General features: G+C 44.8%; 1 protein-coding gene across 3 annotated transcripts in view; it reads right to left on the reverse strand.

The window, feature by feature from the left end:
- lrmda (leucine rich melanocyte differentiation associated) overlaps positions 1–24,255 on the reverse strand; it is a 1,032,656-nt gene that overhangs the window by 35,560 nt on the left and 972,841 nt on the right. For all 3 annotated transcript variants that reach the window (XR_013889723.1, XR_013889722.1, XR_013889720.1), the window contains one exon: positions 3,385–3,576. The gene's annotated coding sequence lies outside the window, so the exon portion shown is untranslated. The remainder of the gene's footprint in view (positions 1–3,384; positions 3,577–24,255) is intronic.

Genomic DNA, 24,255 nt, shown 5'->3' on the forward strand with positions numbered 1-24,255 from the left:
TACCATGACAGAATTCAAGAAGCTAAAACCATAAATTACTTTTGTCATAGTCACCATCTCACTAATTGAGTGTGTTGGATCCTACACCCAGTCTTTATGAAAGGCTCATATGTGCAGGTAGACTTGCTTGAAGTTGTCAAAGGAATCTTTAATGATGGAATTTAATTGTTGAAAAGATGCACATTTGTGACGTATTCTCACTTTTTGGCCACAAATTTGCTGTCGGAAAAAGGGAATAGGTTGCATATGTGCAAACTGCTCGTAAGACCCAGGTTGCTGCCAGGGCCTTGTAAGATCAGCATTAATATGAGCACTGTATCTCTGCTGTACAAAATGAATGGAGCAAAGCCCATGAACCAATAATGTCAACACGTTGCAAAAGTCCTTCCAATTTAATGGTTCAGCTAACTAATCATGCTGTTAAATTTGCTCCATATCCCTTTCTCCTGTGGCTTATTTTAAAATAGTGTCCTATTTCAATAGAGCACTCAGATCAGTCCCATCATGCTGCATATGTGAAGGAGAAAGATACCATTTATGCTGGAGACAGTATTTGTTGCTGTTCCTGTACAAGATCGCTAAACTTCGTAAAAATCCATACATGAGGTGTGGACATCACTGGCTGGGGCACCATTTATTGCCCATCCCTAATTGCCCTTCAGCTGAGCGGCTTGCTGCGCCACTTCAGAGGGAATTTTAAGGATCTGGGGTCACATTTAGGCCAGATCAGGAAAGGACAGCAATTTTGAGTCAGGGTGACTCTTCATCCGAGCTGATCCAGAGGTTATCTTAAACAAAAAACAAAGAAAATTACAGAAACAAGCCCTTCGGGCCTCCAAGTCTGCACCCACCATGCTCCCCGTCTGAACTAAAACCCCCTACCTTCCGGGAACCATGTCCCTCTATTCCCATCCTATTCATGCATTTGTCAAAACGCCCCTTAAAAGTCACTATCGTATTTGCTTCCACTACCTCCCCTGGCAACGAGTTCCAGGCACCCACCACCCTCTGTGAGAAAACCTTGCCTTGTACATTTACTTCAAACATTGCCCCTCACACCTTAAGCCTATGCCTTGCAGTAATTGACTCTTCCACCCTGGGAAAAAGCTATCGATTCGAAAATACATTGATTCAAAACCTTGGCTCTATTTTCTCTCCGCAGATGCTGTCAGACCTGCTGATATTTTCCAGCATTCTGAAGGTGTAATTCTTTACCTCTTGTTATGCACATCTTGACTGAATTAATGGAACTCATACCAACTGAAGTGGAAGGGCTCAAATTCATAATTTTTTGGTTGAGGTGAACACTCAAATGATTTAAACTTCACCTGACATTCATTAGGTGTTTGACCTGAAAGGGAGTCCAGGATTATGTGATACAGACAAGAAAGTGAAGTTGCGGCCTCAACCAGGTGAATCATAGAATAATAGAAACCCTACAGTGCAAAAGGAGGCCATTCGGCCCATCGAGTCTGCACCGACCACAATCCCACCCAGACACTATCTGCATAACCCCATGCATTTATCTTAGTCCCCCTCACATTAAGGGGCAATTTAGCATGGCCAATCCACCTATACGGCTCATCTTTAGACGGTGGGGGGAAATGGGAGCACCTGGAGAAAACCCACACAGACATGGGGAGAACATGCAAACTCCACACAGACAGTCACCCAAGCCGGGAATCGAACCTGGGCCCCTGGCACAGTGAGGCAGCAGTGCTAACCACTGTGCCACCATGGCACCCCGATCATGATCGTATTGAATGGTGGAGCAGGCTCCAGGGGGCAGGTGGCCTACTCCAGCTACTATTTATTCAGTTCTTATTTCCTCATTACTCACCCTCAACCCAAGTTCAGAAGGAACCTTGACATCAGTATTTAAATTTAGGAATCTGAATTTAAACTGACAGATACATCTCTGGGATTCTGATACTTCAGACTTTGATATTTTTACTTGAGCTTCAAAGTTCCAATCTGCATAAATATTTCATTGGATGTGTTTCACACATTGAGGAAACTTTTGAACAATTGCTTAAAATGTCAGATGATATCAGCTGCCACTGAAGCCTATGTGTCTGAGGTACTTGGTTCACAAGTAATTAATCAAGTGTCACGATCAGAATAAAAATGACAGCTTGTTTCTTTTCTAGTCCCATTGAAAGATGCAGCTGCGAAACTCCTTGCATCTTTTTGTTGCTGGTGACGAAATGCAATGAAGTGGCAGTTGGCAGGTTTAGTAACTGCTTTACTGGCTATCTGAAGCTGCTCCCTGTTTGGTTTTCACCCCCTCACAACCACCAGCTGCAGTTGGGGGGGTGAACATCACTGGGCCTTGCCCAAGTCTCACACCACTGCACAACGTGGTCACTCCTCCCCACAGCACCAAACAGCCCGAAACTGCCTTCCAAATGGTGACTACCCCTTTGGTTGGGTAAAACACTCTACATTTCAAGGCAAGGCTTGCAAGAAGAAAAGAAACATTGTGTCAATTTGATTTTTCAGCCAAATCTCAATCCAGCCTTTATAGTCCAAGAAGAACCATACTGTCGGTTTAATCTCCAGCTCTCCAGCAGGTGAAAAATCTTGTTTGACAGTGTGTTACGTAGACACACAAATTAGGCAAAGTTCTGAGCAGGAGACTTATCTGACTTTCTTTGTCTTTTATATTATTATTACTGAGTGCCAAGAGTTGTCTTTGCCTCTACGTCTCACCTTGGAAAGAAATAGCACATCATGCAGCCTATTAGTGATTTTGCACACTTAGTTGTTGGTGCGACCTGTCAGCATGCCTGCAATATTCACTGTCTGACACCTACATTATCAGCTGGAAACTTCAAGGGCTTCTGATTGTGATGATATGAGTTTCCATGACAATCGAATGTATTTAGTATACCAGCACTGCCCTGGATAAACAGTGATTCTTTACGAAAACAAGAAGGTCATTACGGCAGATTGTCAAATCAATTCGACGAGTGTCTCAGCGGATTAAGGCATCTTCTTTCGGCGCTGACATGGTGTCAATAGTACTGGGCCACTGGTGCATGGTCAGATGATTGAAGTGAAATGCCCATCAGTCATTGAGCTGAGGTGGACTAATGATTCCCTGTGCTGCCTATTAGAACTACATGACAACTCAATCCTCGTTGCTGGAAAAAGTGACCTTGTTGCTTTACTTGAAGCTGAATTAAATTGACAAGAGCAGCTAATCTTTACCTTGGGCGATTAACAGAATTTAAGTACAAAACCACAGAGGCACAATTGCTTAATGTATTATTTCTTTCTTTAATCCTAGATATTCTTTTTTTGTTATTATTGTGCCTCTTTAACCCAAGCCAATTTATTTTATTACTTTTCATGAAATGCTGTATCACCAAGTCCCCCTACCTTACACTCCCTGTATCCAGATCCTCCTTCCTCAAAGCACCTTGGAGTGTTGTGCAGGCAGTCCGACAGCTCCAGCAGACGTATTGTCACTGACATCCCATGGTGCCCAGCTGGTAGTTGACAATGCGGAGCCTGTACTAGCCTTAATGCCACTGTTGGTGGTCCATGTAATAGGTATGAAATCCATAGCATCTGATAAGCAAGAATTAGAAACTGATAAGTGCTTTCTGAAAGGAGAGTGAGTAATTGGCAGCTCCTAATAAAGGACACAGCTTTCACTTATCTTCATTTGCTACAAGCTTGACAGAATGACAGAGCTCTAATAAGCTCAAAAAAGTCAATGATTTGGGAGAGAAGAGTGTTAAAATCTGACAGTGCCTTTTGAAAGAAGAAATGTAAAGTCTGCTTGATAAATATCATTACTTCAAAGAAAATAAGTAAATCTGACTTAAAGAATAAATTTGATATTGAAACATTTATAACATTGTAATCTATTTAAGTGACATACTACTTTACAAGGATTAAAATGATAACACACACACACATATATATAAAACATTTTATTATTTCTTTTGCACTCTGCGGGGATTATATCCGCAATTATTCTAAATGAAAAAATGGGCTTTCTTTTAATTAGATATGTAAAAGTAACATTTATTTATTCATTTAATTGTCACAGACATGGTAATGCTAACCTCCCCTCTTCTTTTTCAAGGTAATAGGGTCATTACAATAACCTTTAAGAAAGCACGTTTTGATATTTTGTGAGACTATCATGAGGTGATACATCATTAGTTCATATACCATTCCACTGCACAAAAGATGATGAACAGGCTTTTCAACTACTTGGTTTAAGCAGGTGGCTCAGAGCTTGTCAACTTCATCACATCCACACAACACAATAGATCATTATACTAAAAACTCAAAGAACATAGCTAACCGCTCCCAGAAGTATACATAAAACCCTGTGTAATGAAACCTATGACTAAAATTGGCTGCTTAAGACAGGTGCCTGCGAATAGAAACCTGGCAAGCATTGAGCAGTGTTACACAGGGACTGTCACTAATATATCCATTTAATGCAGCTGGCCATTTTGTTGCTGTTGGTAAAATTAATGTCAAATTTTAAAATAAACAGTGTCCCAGTCTTTACATATTTCTGAAGCAACCTGCAGAAGTATGAAATGTATAAACAGAGGGAAGCAATTATTTTGAGATAATGTGAAATATTCAACAATCTTTCCTCGGTACCTATCATTGGTAAGCGATGGTAGACTCTCAGTAAATGCATACTCTGCACTGTCATTATTGGATGAAAAGCTAGCCAAGAATGAATGCAATGACAAAAAAAACTAATTGATGTTATTAAAGAATCAATCCTTCCTACTGTGCTGTTTTATTATCCCTGAATTCCAGAGTTAGGCCATCATATTGTTTTCTCGCAGTAGGATGATGGTAAAGGAGAATAGCACTGCTTAACTCCAGTTTGTCTGATCACAGGGGACAGGGAATTCTTGATCAACATTCAGTGACCACTTTACTCAAAAGTCAAGGATTAACTTTGGCCATGCAATGCTCAAGAGAATGGAATCATTGCCAGGACTTGCATCAGAACTGCTGCCATAACTTCACCGTAAGTGTTTCGTCAAGTCTGTTTACACCACACCACAAATAGCACATAGAAGCTAGGAGCAGGGGGAGGACATTTGGCCCTGCAAGCCTGCTCCACCATTCATTACAATCATGGCTGATCATCCAACTCAATAGCCTAACTATAGCATGCAAGCAGCTCTGAGGAAATTACAGTGTTTTACCCTCAACCTTCTCTCCTCTAACTATACCAGTGAATAACCAGTGGCTTATTGTTCCTCAGGAATCAGCAATCCCTCAGTGCTCATCCAAGCAGCCAATCCTGGAGACACGAACCTATATAGTGAGTGTTGGCAAATTAGTCCCCCAGCCATTACCTTACCCTCTTCCTATCCATTTGGTATGGTGGCACAGTGGGTAGCAGTGCCACCTCACAGCATCAGGGACCCGGGTTCAATTCCCGCCTTGAGTCACTGTTTACAGTGCAGTTTGCACTTTCTCCCCATGTCTGTGTTCAGGTGCTCTGGTTTCCTCCCACAGTCCAAAGTTGTGTGGGTTAGGTGGACTGGCCATGTTAAATTGACCTTGGTGTCAAGTGGATTAGCAGGGTAAATGTGCAGAGTTACAGGAATAGGGCCTGAGTGGGATTGTGGTTGGTGTAGCCCTGATGGGCTGAGTGGCCTCCTGTACTATAGGGAATCCATGATTCAACGGAGAGTTGGAGCAATATAAAGTAGTGTGGATGTTAGGACTTAATAATGCAACAGATCAAGGATAGCTGCTAAAGCCTAACTAAGGGCAAATAATATTGTACCACTTTTAAAATGAGCCTCTCTACAGTGAATAGACAAATGAAATGTATGGATTCTGCTAAGTTATAGTAAATGTTGTGGTTCCTACACTTTAGGGGCAAAAAAGACTTGCATTTATATTGCACCTTTCACAACCATAGTTTGTCGCAAAGTGATTTACAGTCAATGCAAAGTTGTGGAAATGGAAGCCAATTTGTGCACAGCAAGCTCCCACAATGGCAATATGATGCAGCTCAGTAATTCTTATGATGCAGAGAGCAATATTGGCTGGGAAACCAGGGATAATTCCTCTGCTGATCTTTGAAATAATGCCACACACAAGAATGTCTACTTTGATTTCAGTTCCCAAGTCCTGGAGTGAGACTTAACTCCAAAGGACCTGTTTCCTGTGCTGCACTGTTCTCTGAGGCCAACTCCCACAACCTACTGACTCTGAGGCAGGAGTGGGTCCAATGCAGCTAAGGCTGACACATTACGGAACAATGTTGCATACAGCATGTGGCAGGAGGAGGTGGAATAGGTAGTAATATTTTCCAGGCACAAGTGGAGCAAACACATTGAATATGAAGTCAGCCCTTCAGTTCCATTATGGAACTAGCATTCCACATGGACGATTTATTTAACAGCACGTGTGACGACGCAGTGACACAGTGGTTAGCATTACTGCTTCACAGTGCCAGGGACCTAGGTTCAATTCTGGCCTCAGGTCACTGTCTGTGTGGAGTTTGCACATTGTGCCCATGTCTGCGTGGGTTTCCTCCCATACTCCAAAGATATGCGGGTTAGGTTCATTAGCTCAATTGACTCTAGTGTCCAGTGATTGGCAGGGTAAATGTGTGGGGTTACAGGAATGGGGCCTGGGTGGGATTGTGGTTGGTGTGGACTCGATGGGCCGAATGGCCTTCTTCTGCACTGTAGGGATTCTATGATTCAAATGATGCCAAGACAAAATACAGCATCTGTGAAACTGTGGAGAGAACATTTACAAAATAATAAGCTGAAATTGCCTAATTGTGGTTTATGATGTATGACGTACATAAAGTTAGACTGTCATGTGACGCAACCTTACTGAAGCAAAGCATCTGTTGAAGGTAAACTTCATTGATCAGGAGAAACATAACATTTAAAACACTTTGGCAGATGAATATCCACTATTAATTATCCACAATGTTTAATTAATAGTAAATCTTATTTTAATGTTTATTGAAGTTCACAGCTGGTTTAGGCCATACTTATTGCTGTTGCATATCCGAGTTGTCCCATCCGTTTATACGCCAAGAGGTAATTACGTTTCTTACTAACCCCTCTGTATTCTGCTCCTGTTGTATATAATGCGCAACACATGATATTAAATTAATATGTTAAATGGATCAATGCTTTCCTCCTCAATTATTAAAGAAAGAATCTATGAGTAATTTTTTCTTTCAGCGGTGCTGGTGGTTGCTATTACAATTTTCAGCAATACCCATAACAAATTTACCAGTAGCTCATTAGTATAATTCCCTGGTATGAGAAGTCACTGCTCAGTCTCCTCTGTGGCTCTTTGAATATCAGGGTCAAGTGGCTTGTGAAAGCTGCCGACTACACTGAGCTCATTAGCTCATCTACAACTGGCCTCGCTCCTTATGAAGTCAGAGGAGGAAATCATCCAAGATTTCCACTTCCGATTGCTTTCCAATGGACCAACCCTAGAGATGCAAGGACAACATTTACTATTGCGAGTCTCCACCCTGGCAGCATGGTGGTTAGCACTGCTGCCTCACAGCGCCAGGGACCCGAGTTCAATTCTGCCCTCGAGTCACTGTGTGAGTTGGCCTGTTCTCCCTGTATCTGTGTGGGTTTCCTCTGGATGATCCTGTCTCCTTCTACAGGACAAAGATGTGCCGGTTAGATTGTTTGGCCATGCTGAGTTGTCCCTTAGTGTTGGGGGATTGGCCAGGGTAAACACGTGGGGTTATGCAGATAAGGCCTTGGTGGGATTGTTGTCAGTGCAGGCTTGATGGGCTGAATGGCCTTCTGTACTGTAGGGATTCCATCATTTTCTAATACTCAATATCAAAAATGGATTTTGGCTACTATATGCTATAGGATTATACATGGTATATTTGCTAAAGCATGAATTAACCCTGCGATCATACTGTGTGCGTTGTGAGTGTAATCAGATGTCTGCCATTCCCAAATTCAGTGGGATTGCATTGTTAATACTGGGGTGGTGAGAAACCAAAGGGTTCATGATCACACCATCTGCAGTTTGTGCTTCAAATCAGATGGGAGGACAAGAGTCAAGTGAGATTTAAGAAGGTGCATAAGGCCAGAACATGCTGTCACTCTGAATGTTGTTGGTGATTGTGATAATCCCCACGAAGTCCATGGGGAATCACTGGTTGATCTCCCTGTGTGTGGGGGGGGGCGTCTTTGAGTACGATTGCCCCTGGTAACAGGCAATGGCCTGCCCAGTGGAACTTATTACCAGAGCCTTTTATGAGGGAGGCCCAGGACTGGGCCTGCTGAACTACTATTCATGAGAACATAAGAACATAGGAGCAGGAGTAGGCCATCTGGCCCTTCGAGCCTGCCCTGCCATTCAATAAGATCATGGCTGATCTGTCGTGTCTCAGTTCCACATTCCCGCCGTCTCCCCATAACCCTTAATCCCCTTGCCTATCAAAAACCTATCAACCCGCTTCTTAAAAATATTTAGCGAGGTAGCCTCCACCACTTCAACGGGCAGAGAATTCCAGAGATTCACCACCCTTTGAGTGAAGAAGTTCTTCCTCAACTCCGTTCTAAACCCACCCCCCTTTATCTTGAGGCTGTGCCCCCTAGTCCTACTGTCCTTTCTGAGCGGGAAGAGTCTCTCCACCTCTATCCTATCCATCCCATTCATCATCTTAAATGTCTCAATGAGATCTCCCCTCATTCTTCTAAACTCTAACGAGTACAAGCCTAGTTTATTCAGCCTCTCCTCATAGCTCAACCCCCTCAACTCCGGCATCAGCCTAGTAAACCTCCTCTGCACTCCCTCCAAGGCCAAAATATCCTTGCGTAAGTATGGCGCCCAAAACTGCACACAGTACTCCAGCTGCGGCCTCACCAATGCCCTATACAGCCGCAGCAAGACCTCCCTACTTTTATATTCAATCCCCCTCGCTATGAAGGCCAGCATCCCATTAGCCTTCCTGACCACCTGCTGCACCTGCAAGCTGGGTTTTTGCGACTCATGCACAAGGACCCTGAGGTCCCTCTGCACCGTCGCCTGCTGCAGTTTTTCTCCATGCAAGTAATAGTCCTTCCTACCATTATTCCTACCGAAGTGGACCACCTCACACTTGCCAACAGTAAATTCCATTTGCCAGTTCCTGGCCCATTTGCCCAGCCTATCTAGATCCTTCTGCAGAATCTCCACACCCTCCGTGCAATTTGCCGTTCCACCAATCTTGGTGTCATCAGCAAATTTCAACACCATACACTCGGTTCCCTCCTCCAGATCATCTATATAAATGGTAAATAGCTGAGGCCCCAGCACCGACCCCTGAGGCACTCCACTAGTCACCAACCGCCAATCCGAATAGCACCCATTGACCCCCACTCTCTGCCTCCTATTTGACAACCAATCCTCTATCCACGCTAACACCCTACCCCCAACTCCATGTCCCCTGACCTTCTGCAATAACCTCTTGTGAGGTACCTTGTCAAACGCCTTCTGAAAATCAAGAAAGACCACATCTACCGGCTCTTCCAGGCAGGGATTATTGTGTGTACATCATGGTAATAATTTTACTTTGCATTCTGTAAATAAACTATGTTCCTTTCTATCAAACTTGCAGAGTGCATCATCTACTACAAATACCTCAAGAAATGCAGGCATGCCAGCTGCTTCTCTCTGCAGTTTTGTGTGATCTTGTCCAACAAGAGATAGTGAAGATGTCAATGAGTGTGTTGCAATATGTTTCAATGATGTATCTGCCATTGCCGTATAGCTGGTGGTGTGCAAATGCTGCGCGATGTGGCTCTGAAGTTGTCAACATTTGTAAAACTGTGAGGGGTGGGTTGTCAGGGATGGGTCTAGCTGATGGATAAGTGATGGGGCTGAGGTTCATTGAGCCACATTAGGGATGAGTGGTACTGAGGATAAAAGATGTCATTTGAAGATGCATTCACTAACTTTGACACTCATGTGAGATCAACGAACCTTACTGGCATTAAGGCCAGACTGTTGGAGCTAAACTACTGGATTTCTCCTCCTGACCACCTTCTCCCCTTCCATTCACAGGGTCTGACCTGAGGGCTTCCTGAGTGCAAACCTTCTTGACCTTCTGGGCTAAGACCTCCAAAGCAACAGGGATGGCAGGTAACCTTTCTCTGGCCAGTTGCTCCATTTTTTAGTCTTCAAAGTCTTTCTGAAATTTACACCAGCGTCATAAAGAGCAGCAGACTGCATTGAAGAACCGGAGACTAGTTAGCATGCAGCCAGGCAGTGGTATGTTTAACACTGAGCTTCATGCCACAATCATGTTAATGAGCAGATAGCACTAAGTTTGTGTATAGCATGTGTCTCTACTGCACCAAACATGGTTTAACTGCAATATCCACTCTTGCTAAAGGACCTCAGTCAATATTTCTCCTTTTGTTATTCACACCCCCTGTGGACAAAAGGGAGGGCTTAAAAGGACATATTCATGTTTTAAATACTAAAAGTACCCTAGAGCATTCAGATTCACCACTTTCTCTGGTAGCTGATGATGTTATGTTTGGATTTTATTGGCTCTGCCTTATAAATAGATCTCACTTTGAGTAGCAAAGCAAAGTATTTCCCTCTCTGCTTTTTAACACTTCCTCAAAAGTCTTCTCTTTGATCATTCATTCCCTAAATCCAGGTGTTTTTGTCACTTGACACAAGGTGCTTTAAGATGTTCCCCATGCAAGTTGTTCTTGTGTGTTCCCATCCTATAAAATCATAGATTTATCATAGAAATCTGATTTCATGGGAAGGAAATGTGCAAGAACAACTTGCACAGACAACATAGAATCTGCAGTGCCACAGGAGGCCATTTAGCCCATCGAGCCTGCACCGACAACAGTCCAACCCAGGTCTTATCCCTTTAACTTCACATATTTACCCTCCTAATCCCCTGACACTAAAGGGTAATTTATCATGGCCAATTAACATAATCTGCACATCTTTGGACTGTGGGAGGTAACTGGAGCACCCAGAGGAAACCCACACAGACGCGAGGAGAATGTGCAAACTCCACACAGACAATGACCTGAGGCCAGAATTGAACCCAAGTCCCTGGTGCAGTGTTAACTGTGCCACTATGAATGCAAATCTTATGATGTTACTAATTCAGGAAAACAAGTACAGCACAAAATATAATAAATGCCATTTTAAAATTATGAATAGGATGCATTTCGTATTGACCATACTTCCACCCATGCTTGCTTTGATTGCAAAATGTGCCCAACTTTAGCACAGGGACATCTCTTACATATCTGAGTGAAATCTGCAAAGGACAGACAGGTATGGCCCACCCATTACATTGCCTGCTTTCAAAGAGCAAATTATCCATACAGCCAAAACGTCATCCTGTCAGTTAAAATAAGGACTATTGGATTGCTGAAGGAGCGTTGGAGGGGGTGATATTGCAGTGATGATTGAGAATGGGAGATTCCACACCCATCCCAATTTGACACTTGCCAGCTAACAAAAATGTCTACTTCTCTGTACCTTTACACACACACTGGTAATATATCCAGAAATGCTTAACGAAATGTTACGTGAGCACCCCGAGTTCTCAGAAAGTGTTAAATAGTGACTGGCTTAAAAAGTTTAAAAAGGCAGCAATCCAGGAAAATTGAATCTGAACAGATAAAAGTCTACTCCAACATCACAAATGGCTTTGCTTGTCACATAAAGGAAATGATGCAGACTGAGTAAATGGATATATGCGCATACATTTCTCAAATCCATGCTGACTGCACACAAAAAATGAAATTTCTAGTACAGTACTTTTCACATCTATATTATTTGATTTTCAGCTTGGTAGTATTAACTCATCTTTTGCATTATAACCAACAGCACTGATTTCAATTCATCAAATGTACACTGAGAATGTTTCGTTTCTGAACAATAAGCAAACACATATAAGAATCGAATTTTTACCACCACACACACTTATCTCCTTGAATTCGCACACCTCAGACAGAAGCTCCATGTTTGTAATTTCAGGGATAATGTTAGTTGAACTATCTTCATTGAAATTGCCTTTATAAATGTAGTAACGAAGGCTAATAAGGGAAAGGAAAAATGAGAGTGAAATGCGGCCAAATTGGCAAGAATTGCTTCTTCCCATATCATAAGATGTTGTATTGAACCGTAGGATTAGCTGAAAAGGAGAATTACTCAATCTACTAATCCCATTTCCCAGTAGAGAAATCTTTTCTGTATCACTAAAGAGCTGCTGTTTAGCACAGTGGTAAGCGAACATAAGATGTTGGAAGCTGGTCTTTTCCTGCTCTCAAGACACAGTTTTCTTGGTAAGTAGCACATACTATACATGCCTTAATTTAATTTCAAACTGCACTGTTTTCCAATGACCTGCTTCTGACTGTCAGCTCACTTCCATTAATTCAGAATGAGACAGCCAGTAATCTCGACGTACACAGGCTTACTTTGATGCAGGGGCGTCCGCAAGTAGGTTTAATAAAATATAGGTTTTTCATTAGACAACGCATTTTGGATAATCAGACTTTCTAATTGTGTAAATGGATGCTGCTATCCCATGATATTGAATGAAATTCTGCGCAACGTAAAGGGTCCTGATGGAAGTCTCCTGGGCTTACTAGCATATCGATCTGCCTCTTCTCAGTTTAATAGCCAAAATGAAAGGAGAAAGAATGCAATTCTGCATATCCGTCAACGGTACCAGAAAAACTAAAGCTTACCCTCCCTCCTCAGGACAAGATAGTATTTTGCAAACTCTGAAACCATCAGCTTGTAGTGAAAGAACACCTTGCAGAAGAACATGCAAACATTTTCTCTGAATTCCTCTTATTTATTCACCTTACTAAAAGTGAAAGGATGTTAAAGCTGAGAATGAAATAGTTTCAGCAGCGAGTACTCCCAGCACCCCTACTTTACCATGATAGCAATTTTCCATGGCAGCCATTCTTTGACATCTGTAACAGGGGATGTCAATTTGGTGTCAGCTAGTGATAAATTAAGGAGAGGATTTTCATTAGGGATATATTTTTTAAATTTATTCTTTCATGGGATGAGTGTCACTTTATTGGCCCTTGAACTGAATACTGTGCTAGGCCATTGCAGAGGGTAGTTAAGAGTTAACCACATTCCTGGGAGCCTGGAGAGACATGTAGGCCAGCTTGGGTAAGGGTGGCAGATTTCCTGCCGTAAAGGACATCACAGTGAACCTGCTTTTTTTAAAACTAAAATCAATCACAATTTTGTGGTCACCAAGCTGAAGGGCCTCTTCTGTACTGTATGATTCTATGAAGTGCTAGATTTTAGTTCTTTTATTTCATTAAATTAAATTTCCATCAACTGGTGTGGTAGAATTTTAACCCTTGTTCCCACAGCATGACCCGGTGTCAGGATTACTAATCCAGTAACATTGGCACTAGTCATCATCACCCCCATATCATCTACATGTTTTAGCGTTGTTATCAATGTTATATAATGCATGTCATACATTGTGTTCTCTGTTAATATAACAAGAAAAGATAGGAAAGTCGAGGTGAACTCAGGCCGTTTCCCACAGGGGAAGAAAATTCAGATTGTAAGTATGATATGGTGGGGAATATGAAATCAGTGAAGGACATTTTGGATTTCATGTGCGATAATAAGATATGTGCAGTAGAGATTGGGATAAACAGAGATTGAAGAATGGAAAACTGTTCATACAATCATAGAATCCCTACAGTACAGAAGGAGCCCATTCCACCCATCAAGTCTGCACCGATAACAATCCCACCCAGCCCCTATCTCCATAATCCCACACATTTACCCTGCTAATCCCCCTAATCTACACATTTTGGGACATTGGCTATGCAAAATTGCCCCTTAATCAAACTAACCCGCACATTTTTGGACTGTGGGAGGAAACCAGAGCACCTGAAGGAAACCCACACAGACATGGGGAGAATGTGCAAACTCCATACAGACAGCCCGAGGCCGGAGTTGAACTCAAGCACCTGGCACTGTGACGCAGCAGGGCTAACCACTGTGCCACACCCAAATTGGAGTAGACGAGTCTGGAGAACACAAATACCTGAATGAGAGCAGCAGCAGCTCAGCTGAGGTCAGCGACGGCTGGTGATTAGAGGTAAAAGAAGACAGTCTTTGTGGAGGAAAAAATAAGCGTTTGGAATCTCAGCTTGAGCCAAATAGGATTCCAAACTTGCAAATAATGTTCAAAAGTGTAAGAAAGAAGTCAAGGCAAATCAAGAAATGGGACCACCAAGTGTGGGCATGGTATCATTGACATGAAGAGAGATAGAGACTGAAGGAGGTAAAGAGTTTTGTAGCTTAGAAATGGTGTGGATAAACATTCTAATCTAATCCCTTCAATTGGATAATCCATCAACAGCCATCAATATTCACTACACATTGTAAAATTCATTTATTTATTCAAGTTTCTGATCAATTTAGGCACTGAAGAATTTTGGATATCTGAGATAAAGTGATCATCTTGTACGGCCCAGGTTAATGAGTAATATTTGGATTTGTTTATGAGGAAAAGACTGGAATTAAAAATGCACCTCATTGATAATGGCTGGGTGGAAAGACTGAGGAGAATGTACAGCGCAATAATTTTGCTTGTTTGCGTCTTTTTTAAGCAGTTGTAATGAAATCCAACAACGTTCCGAAGTGGGAATGATGAAATGCTTGCAGATGGGGAGGATGCAGGGAATTAAACTGAACCAAATCCTGCTCGAGAATCCAGGAGGTCCCCCTGGCAATCGGCCTTGCAGGTTAACTGAGATTAGGTAATACACAAGATCTCTGTCAATTGTTGGTATTTGAATTAGACAGGAGAAAAAATATATACGGCAAGATGAAAAAGATGGCAATTTATAATCTGTCACTTGCCAGCGGAATGTTTTAATTATCACAGCAGACCTGTAATAACATGCTTATTTTGATTACCTTCCTTTAAATGAAGATTATAATAAAAACATCAACAGAACTTATCACTGTCAGTTTGATACGTCAACCATGTTTTGACAAGTGTATTTTATATACTTTCATCTGGTCTAATTTTTCATTACCATCGTTGCAAAGTCATTCTTTATTATGCAGGGCAAATATTTTGCTTATGCTACACTACAGGAGCTCTAATCATTAATTTAACAAAATTAAATTCCCTTGCCATTGTAGATTTTAAATCTATTTTAATTGCATCTAGCTGACTGGAATTTAATTAATAACCAGTTGCAATAATTATGTCTGGAGAAGATCCAAGTTGGTTTCTGCCAGAGACATTACTGATGGTCTTTATGAGAGAAAAAACTGAAATGTTGTTAAGTATTTTACTAAATGCCACCTTATCATTTAGGGCTTGTTGATTAACCGTTTATAGATTCGCATTACAAGTGATTTATTTTTTGATCTTGATTCTTCTTTGAAAATATTAATTACAATATTGTACTTAAAAATCAACAATAAATAATTTAAATTCATGATTACTGTCTACAAAACTGCTGATAATTCAAAGACAGAATCATAGGGCATGGAAACAGGTCCTTCAGCCCAACATGTCCATGCCACCCAGTTTTTACCACTAAGCTAGTCCCGATTGCCTGCATTTGGCCCATATCCCTCTATACCCATCTTACCCATGTAACTGTCTAAATGCTTTTTAAAAGCAAAATTGTACCTGCTTCTACTGCTGCTTCTGGCAGCTTGTTCCATCCTCTAGATGTGGCCTCTGAGTGAAACAATTGCCCATCTGGACCCTTTTGTAGCTCTCCCCTCTTAATTTAAAGATGTTAGATATGAGACAGCATTAGGAGCAAAGAGAGGTTGTCTGACTTGTCCTTGCAGTTTTCGTACATACACAGCCAGTGTTCAATCTCACCTTCATTTTATTTGAATTCAGGTATTTATGTGCTTTCTTTGGATGTTATCTATGGGGGAAAAGTTACAGCACCAGATGATTATCTATTCCATAAATAAGCAACGCCAAGTCATTGCTCCATATGGCATGTTGATCTTAAAATTTCATAGTCCTGAGTTTATTTATTCATGTCACATTAGCACTACAATGAAGTTACTGTGAAAATTCCCTGTTATTATGTTGCTCAGTTTTTCTTGTGGTTCAACAAAAAGCAGCTCTGTAAACACATCGGAGTGAATTCTCCCGTTCAGCCGGCCACAGGAATTGGAGCGCGGGAAGGGCGTACTGTGGAATGGTCTGCTGACCTTGGGTGCGGTTTTACGGCTCTGGGGCGAGCGAGGCCATAAAATCTCTCCCTTCATGTCGCTTCCCATTGCATTCAGAAACAAAGCATAGAAATTGAATCTTGCCCAAGTGGTAGTACAATCCGAGTGTAGTACAAACTGCAAGGTCAGTGACTATCGCTGATTGCTGTGCAGACACATGGATTTGGACCGGTGTCTGTGGGAGTTTGCACATTCTCCCCGTGCTTGCATGGGTTTTCTCCGGGTGCTCCGGTTTCCTCCCACACCCCAAAGATGTGCTCTTAGGCTGATTGGCAGGAATAAATTGTCCCTAAATCAGATTCCCTCAATCTGGATGGCCATAAAACATTAGACAGGGGTCGTGGGTGGAGAGGGGGACTGGTGGTGTTGAGATGGTGGCGCGGGCTCGTTGGGCCGAAGGGCCTGTTTCCCAGGCTGATTTTGTTCTTTGTTCTTTGTGCCTAATGAGGCTGGTGGGTGGACACAGCACATTGGTCTCTCAGACTCCTTTGCAAGCAGCAGGCATCGATCATGGCTCAGAGACAACAAGATCAGGTGTGGCACAAAACCCACAGAGGAGTGCAGGTGACGTGGGGCAGCAAGTTTGATGGGGGTTAGGGGTTGTGAGCAGAGGCTGGCAATGGTTGACAGATCAAATAGGGACCTGGCGAGGTAAATTTATGGACCGTTGGTACATTACCAAAAACTGGCCACAGTATGTTGAGGCCACATCTAGAGTATTGTACCAGTTTTGGTGTCCTTATCTGAGAAAAGATGTGGTGGCATTGGAAGCAGTTCTAAAGAGGTTCACCAGATTGAATCCAGGGATGTAAAGGTTAACATATGAGGAGAGATTAAACAATTTGGGCTTATACTTGCTGGAATTTAGAAGGATGAGAGGGGATCTGATCAAGGTATATAACATTTTAAAACGGATTGATAGAGTACATGTACACCAAATGTTTCTCCTTGTGGGGTAATCTTGAACAAGAGATCACAGGTGCAGATTGAGAGGCGATCAACTGAAAACTGTGATGAGGAGGAACTATTTCTTGTAGAGGGTGGTGAGTTTATGGAACTCGCTGTCCTGTATCATGGTGGAGTTTGAATCATTGAATGGTTTCAAGAAGCAAATTGATATATTTTCTGATAAATATAATAAAAAACAGGGTACGGGGATATGGGGAACAGAGAGATTTGAGATCAGGGAGAGTTTAGCCATGATCTGATTGAATGGTGGAGCAGGCTCGGAGGGCTGGATTTGCCTACTTCTGCTCCTAATTCCTATGTTCTCAGAAAGCAGAACTTAAAAAGGTTTCCTTCTTTGCAAATGTAAAGGGTCTAGCATCAGTTTTAAGCATGTGCTCATGACACAATCAGAGGAGCCAGAACCAATAAGGCAGCATAGGGATTTGGAGCACAGATTGGATATGTATTATGCTGGACCCTTAGGCATCCATCTTATATGTGTAAAATGTCACAGGATGATGCAATGACTATGCCTTGGTATCTTCTCAATTCTAAATAAAGTTTAAACTCCCTATAAATGTTTGCAATTTGTAGAATGGTAACATTAATTAAATTTCATATTATCATTTCCAGTAGACCCACGCCAGTTTAGAATTACCTATTGAGTGGAACCTGCCATGTAAGTTCAGTTTGAATGTCTATTTAGGTTTTTTACATTGGAAACGTGAATTTCAGACTGAAGTTGAGAATTTCGATCAGTTGCATTGTAACAGCTGATGAAGAATAAGCTTGGTCAAAAGAAAGCACTGAGGTACAATTTGAAACTACTATTGTAATTAAAAACAGTTTATTGATTCCCTAAGAATGGATTACATGGCGCAATTTGTGCAACAACCTATCCAAAATGTTGAATTTAGAAGGATGAGGAGGAACACAATGAGATCCAATGCAGGAGGAATGTGAAGAGCCTTACTGAAACAAACAGCTTTTCATTCATTTCAGGGAAACATGAAATGGGCACACTGTGATAATGTTGGTGTAAACAGGTTGATTCACGCTGTGATAATGTTGGTGCAAACAGGTTGATTCACGCTGTGATAATGTTGGTGCAAACAGGTTGATTCACACTATGATAATGTTGGTGCAAACAGGTTGATTCACGCTGTGATAATGTTGGTGCAAACAGGTTGATTCACGCTGTGATAATGTTGGTGCAAACAGGTTGATTCACGCTGTGATAATGTTGGTGCAAACAGGTTGATTCACGCTGTGATAATGTTGGTGCAAACAGGTTGATTCACGCTGTGATAATGTTGGTGCAAACAGGTTGATTCACGCTGTGATAATGTTGGTGCAAACAGGTTCATTCACAATGTTGGTGTAAACAGGTTGATTCACACTGTGATAATGTTGGTGCAAACAGGTTGATTCACACTGTGATAATGTTGGTGCAAACAGGTTGATTCACGCTGTGATAATGTTGGTGCAAACAGGTTGATTCACGCTGTGATAATGTTGGTGCAAACAGGTTCATTCACAATGTTGGTGTAAACAGGTTGATTCACACTGTGATAATGTTGGTGCAAACAGGTTGATTCACACTGTGATAATGTTGGTGCAAACAGGTTGATTCACGCTGTGATAATGTTGGTGCAAACAGGTTGATTCACGCTGTGATAATGTTGGTGCAAACAGGTTCATTCACAATGTTGGTGTAAACAGGTTGATTCACGCTGTGATAATGTTGGTGCAAACAGGTTGATTCATGCTGTGATAATGTTGGTGCAAACAAGTTGATTCACGCTGTGGTATGGTTGGTGCAAACAGGTTGATTCACGCTGTGGTAATGTTGGTACAAACAAGTTGATTCACGCTGTGGTATGGTTGGTGCAAACAGGTTGATTCACGCTGTGATAATGTTGATGTTAATATATTACTTTAATTACTTGACTAACTGCCAAGTGTCACAAATGCAAAGTGGGAATGTGCAAAGTGTTACTAAGGTAAGAAGTTTGTTCCTGTAGAATTGTTGACTGTTACCAAGTAAGGAATTTTTTTTGCTGGCAACCCTCATGCACCATCAACCAGTGGGTGGCACAGTGGTTAGCACTGTTGTCTCTCAGTGCCAGCGACCCTGGTTCAATTCTGTCCGTGAGTGACTGCATGGTGTTTGAACCTTCTCCCTGTGTCTGTGTATGTTTCCTTTGGGTGCTCCTGTTTCCTCCCACAGTCTGAAAGGCATATTGGTTAGGTGCATTGGCCACGCTAAGTTCGCCCACACTGTACCCGAACAGGTGCTGCACTGTGGTGACTGCGGGAGTTCCATAGTAACTTCATAAAATGTCTACTTGTGACACCAGTAAATATTCTTTCAAAATTCCATCCCAAAAACTTTTCACACAAGATTTGTATATCTGAAGAGAGAAGAGGCTTTGGTTTCACCATCTTTTGGAGGGGAAATTCAGTGCTAGGCCCCAGCGTTGGAAGAACAGTGCCTTGAATAAAATCTTGAAATTTACTGCCTCCACGATGTGTAAATCCTCTATTTTAACTAGGCATCTGCAGCAGCTGATAATACCACAATTATTTAAAAAGACAACGGCAGTAGGACTTATAGCAGTAACCACGTTCGAAATGAGCTTCATTGCCTCTCAACCCCATAGCTAACTGATGAATCATAACTGTGCATGTGTTTGTGTGTGTGTGTATATATGCACACTTGTGTGCGTGTGTATGTTCAGGCTTTCAGGAAGACAGTTCGAAAACTGTACAGGAACAATTGTCACGTTACAGCGTGAAATTCAATAGATTTGAAATCTGGACAGCAATACTTTCATGTTTTATTAAAAAACAAGTAATGCACAGAATAGTCATAAACCTCAGCGAACAGTACTGTCTGTACAAGTGTCGCTCCTTAAGTTCTGAATAGAACGGAAACAAGAAAGAAGTCCCTTTTTCCCACTTATTCACACATGAAAACGATAATGTCAGGATTCTAATTAAAAAGCTTTTATCCTGTTACTTGGAACAGAAAGCGTTCATTGTTTGAATTGTCAAATAGTAATTTGGTATTTTAGACAAGGAATCTTCAATGGGCTCAAGGCAGAAGCTACGGTGAATGGAGGGCACCAGCATCGTCAAGTTTAATGTAGGTTAAGTACAGAGGCAAGTCTGGCAGGGGAGGTAAGCCCATTTACCTGGGGACTCAATTCAGTTCAGATCAGTCAGAAAGATCTCAATTGAACTTGATCTCCTGAATGTTTAAAAAACAGATGGGTTAAATGAGGAAATGAGTCAGAAAGCATCAAATTGCAGCAAGACACACACACCAGCCACTGGTGGGAAGGGTCTGCAGGTGTTTGGTGCTGGAATTCCAAAACAAATATCAATACAACATGCCTTTATCATTTTCTTCTATGTTGTTTAGAACATAGTTCATTGGTTGAGAGTTTTAATACTGTATACTCTGTACACTCTCAGGGTGGCACAGTAGACTCCTGGCTTGGGTCACTGAGTGTGTGGAATCTGCATGTTCTCCCCGTGTCTGCATGGGTTTCCTCTGGATGCCCTGGTTTCCTTCCACATTCTGAAAGATGTGCTGGTTAGATGCATTGACCCAAACAGGCGCCAGAGTGTGGCGACCAGGGAAATTGCACAGTAACTTCATTGCAGTGTTAACGTAAACCTTACCTGTGACCAATAAATAAACTTTGATTTTAACTCTGCCACTTTGTCCAGCTTATCAGAAGAAGCACGTGATACATTGGAAGTGAATTCAAGGAAGAAAAGCTCTGTGACAAAGTGGTTAACAACTCGCGATAAGAAGGCATTGGATGGCAGGTTATAAATGCTTCCTCACCCACCTCTGGATAAGGGGAAGGAAACTGAGGGATGGAATGATTTTGAAGACGAAAGAGGAATAACATTTTGAAAAAGGAAGGTAGATAATAGAATCAGAAGCCCATAAATCTAACTACCAGGAAAAGAGGAGGGAAAATAATCTTTTGCTCACACAGTATTATTTGTAAATAGCTAGGATATTTGTATGAAGGCTGCATTATGTTGTGTAGCTGTGTTGTCATGAAATAACATTGGATTTATTTTTACATTCTAGAATAGTAACAGTTTAAGGTTGCAGTTAATCAAGGATTCTTCAACTCATGTCCCAAAAATGCACAAAATCAGAGTCATATTGCAATTCACAGAGAAATGGAAAGGTATGTGCATTTGATTGGTTTAGAGATTTCATTCAATTAGAGGAGGGAGGGGAGTGGAGGAGGAAGGGGAGGAGTGGAGGGGGAGAGGAGGAGGGAGGAGTGGAGGAGGTGGGGGAAGAGGAGGGGGAAGTGGAGGGGAGGAGGAAGGGGGTGGAGGAGGAGGAGGAGGAGTGGAGGGGGGAGGAGTGGGAAGTGGAGGAGGCGGGAGAGGGGGAAGTGGAGGAGGCGGGAGAGGAGGAAGGGGGGGAGTGGAGGGAGGAGGAGGAGGGGAAGTGGAGGGGGAAGTGGAGGGAGGAGGAAGGGGGGGAGTGGAGGGGGAAGTGGAGGGAGAAGGAAGGGGGGGAGTGGAGGGGGAAGTGGAGGGAGGAGGAGGAGGGGGAAGTGGAGGGGGGAGGAGGGGGAAGTGGAGGGGGAAGTGGAGGGAGGAGGAGGAGGGGGAAGTGGAGGGAGGAGGAGGGGGAAGTGGAGGAGGAGTGGGGGAGTGGAGGGAGGAGGAGGGAGGAGGGGAAGTGGAGGAGGAGTGGGGGGTGGAGGGAGGAGGAGGGGGAAGTGGAGGAGGTGGGAGAGGAGGGGGAAGTGGAGGAGGTGGGAGAGGAGGAAGGGGGGAGTGGAGGAGGTGGGGGAGGGGTGGTGGAGGAGTGGGGGTGGAGGAGGAGGAGGGGAAGTGGAGGGGGAAGTGGAGGGAGGTGGAGTGGAGGGAGGAGTGGAGGGGGAGGAGGAGGGGGAAGTGGAGGGGGAAGTGGAGGAGGTGGGAGAGGAGGAGGGGAAGTGGAGGAGGAGTGGGGGAGTGGAGGGAGGAGGAGGGAGGAGGAGGGGGAAGTGGAGGGAGGAGGAGTGGAGGGAGGAGGAGGGGGAAGTGGAGGAGGTGGGAGAGGAGGGGGAAGTGGAGGAGGTGGGAGAGGAGGGAGGAGGAGGGGAAGTGGAGGAGGAGTGGGGGAGTGGAGGGAGGAGGAGGGAGGAGGGGAAGTGGAGGAGGGTGGGGGGTGGAGGAGGAGGGGGAAGTGGAGGGAGGAGGAGGGGGAAGTGGAGGGAGGAGGAGTGGAGGGAGGAGGAGGGGGAAGTGGAGGAGGTGGGAGAGGAGGAAGGGGGGAGTGGAGGGAGGAGGAGGGGAAGTGGAGGAGGAGTGGGGGAGTGGAGGGAGGAGGAGGGGAGGAGGGGGAAGTGGAGGAGGAGTGGGGGGTGGAGGGAGGAGGAGGGGGAAGTGGAGGAGGAGGAGTGGAGGGAGGGAGGAGGGGGAAGTGGAGGAGGTGGGAGAGGAGGAAGGGGGGAGTGGAGGAGGAGGGGAAGTGGAGGAGGAGTGGGGGGTGGAGGAGGGGGAAGTGGAGGAGGTGGGAGAGGAGGAAGGGGGGAGTGGAGGGAGGAGGAGGGGAAGTGGAGGAGGAGTGGAGGGAGGAGGAGGGGGAAGTGGAGGAGGTGGGAGAGGAGGAAGGGGGGAGTGGAGGGAGGAGGAGGGGAAGTGGAGGAGGAGTGGGGGAGTGGAGGGAGGAGGAGGGAGGAGGGGAAGTGGAGGAGGAGTGGGGGGTGGAGGGAGGAGGAGGGGGAAGTGGAGGGAGGAGGAGTGGAGGGAGGAGGAGGGGAAGTGGAGGAGGTGGGAGAGGAGGAAGGGGGGAGGGGAGGAGGAGGGGAAGTGGAGGAGGAGTGGGGGGTGGAGGAGGGGGAAGTGGAGGAGGTGGGAGAGGAGGAAGGGGGGAGAGGGAAGTGGAGGAGGAGTGGAGGGAGGAGGAGGGGAAGTGGAGGAGGTGGGAGAGGAGGAAGGGGGGAGTGGAGGGAGGAGGAGGGGAAAGAGGGAGGGAGGAGGGAGGAAGTGGAGGAGGAGTGGGGGGTGGAGGAGGGGGAAGTGGAGGGGGCGGGGGGAGAGGAGGAGGGGGAAGGAGGAGGAGGGGGAAGGGGAGGAGGAGGGGGAGAGGGAGGAGGAAGGGGAGAGGGAGGAGGAGGGGGAAGTGGAGGAGGTGGGAGAGGAGGAAGGGGGGAGTGGAGGGAGGAGGAGGGGAAGTGGAGGAGGAGTGGGGGTGGAGGAGGGGGAAGTGGAGGAGGTGGGAGAGGAGGAAGGGGGAGTGGAGGGAGGAGGAGGGGAAGTGGAGGAGGAGTGGGGGAGTGGAGGAGGAGGAGGAGGGAGGAGGGGAAGTGGAGGAGGAGTGGGGGGTGGAGGGAGGAGGAGGGGGAAGTGGAGGGAGGAGGAGTGGAGGGAGGAGGAGGGGGAAGTGGAGGAGGTGGGAGAGGAGGAAGGGGGGAGTGGAGGAGGAGGGGAAGTGGAGGAGGAGTGGGGGGTGGAGGAGGGGGAAGTGGAGGAGGTGGGAGAGGAGGAAGGGGGGAGTGGAGGGAGGAGGAGGGGAAGTGGAGGAGGAGTGGAGGGAGGAGGAGGGGAAGTGGAGGAGGTGGGAGAGGAGGAAGGGGGGAGTGGAGGGAGGAGGAGGGGAAGTGGAGGAGGAGTGGGGGGTGGAGGAGGGGGAAGTGGAGGGGGCGGGGAGAGGAGGAAGGGGGGAGTGGAGGAGGAGGAGGGGAAGTGGAGGAGGAGTGGGGGGTGGAGGAGGGGGAAGTGGAGGGGGCGGGGGAGAGGAGGAGGGGGAAGGAGGAGGAGGGGGAAGGGGAGGAGGAGGGGAGAGGAGGAGGAAGGGGAGAGGGAGGAGGAGGGGGAAGTGGAGGAGGTGGGAGAGGAGGAAGGGGGGAGTGGAGGGAGGAGGAGGGGAAGTGGAGGAGGAGTGGGGGGTGGAGGAGGGGGAAGTGGAGGGGGCGGGGGGAGAGGAGGAGGGGGAAGGAGGAGGAGGGGGAAGGGGAGGAGGAGGGGGGAGAGGGAGGAGGAAGGGGAGAGGGGAGGAGGAGGGGGAAGTGGAGGGGGAGGAGG

Source organism: Carcharhinus amblyrhynchos, chromosome 31 (genome assembly GCF_965287045.1).
Source record: "Carcharhinus amblyrhynchos chromosome 31, sCarAmb.v2.hapA, whole genome shotgun sequence".
Taxonomy (NCBI): Eukaryota; Metazoa; Chordata; class Chondrichthyes; order Carcharhiniformes; family Carcharhinidae; genus Carcharhinus; species Carcharhinus amblyrhynchos.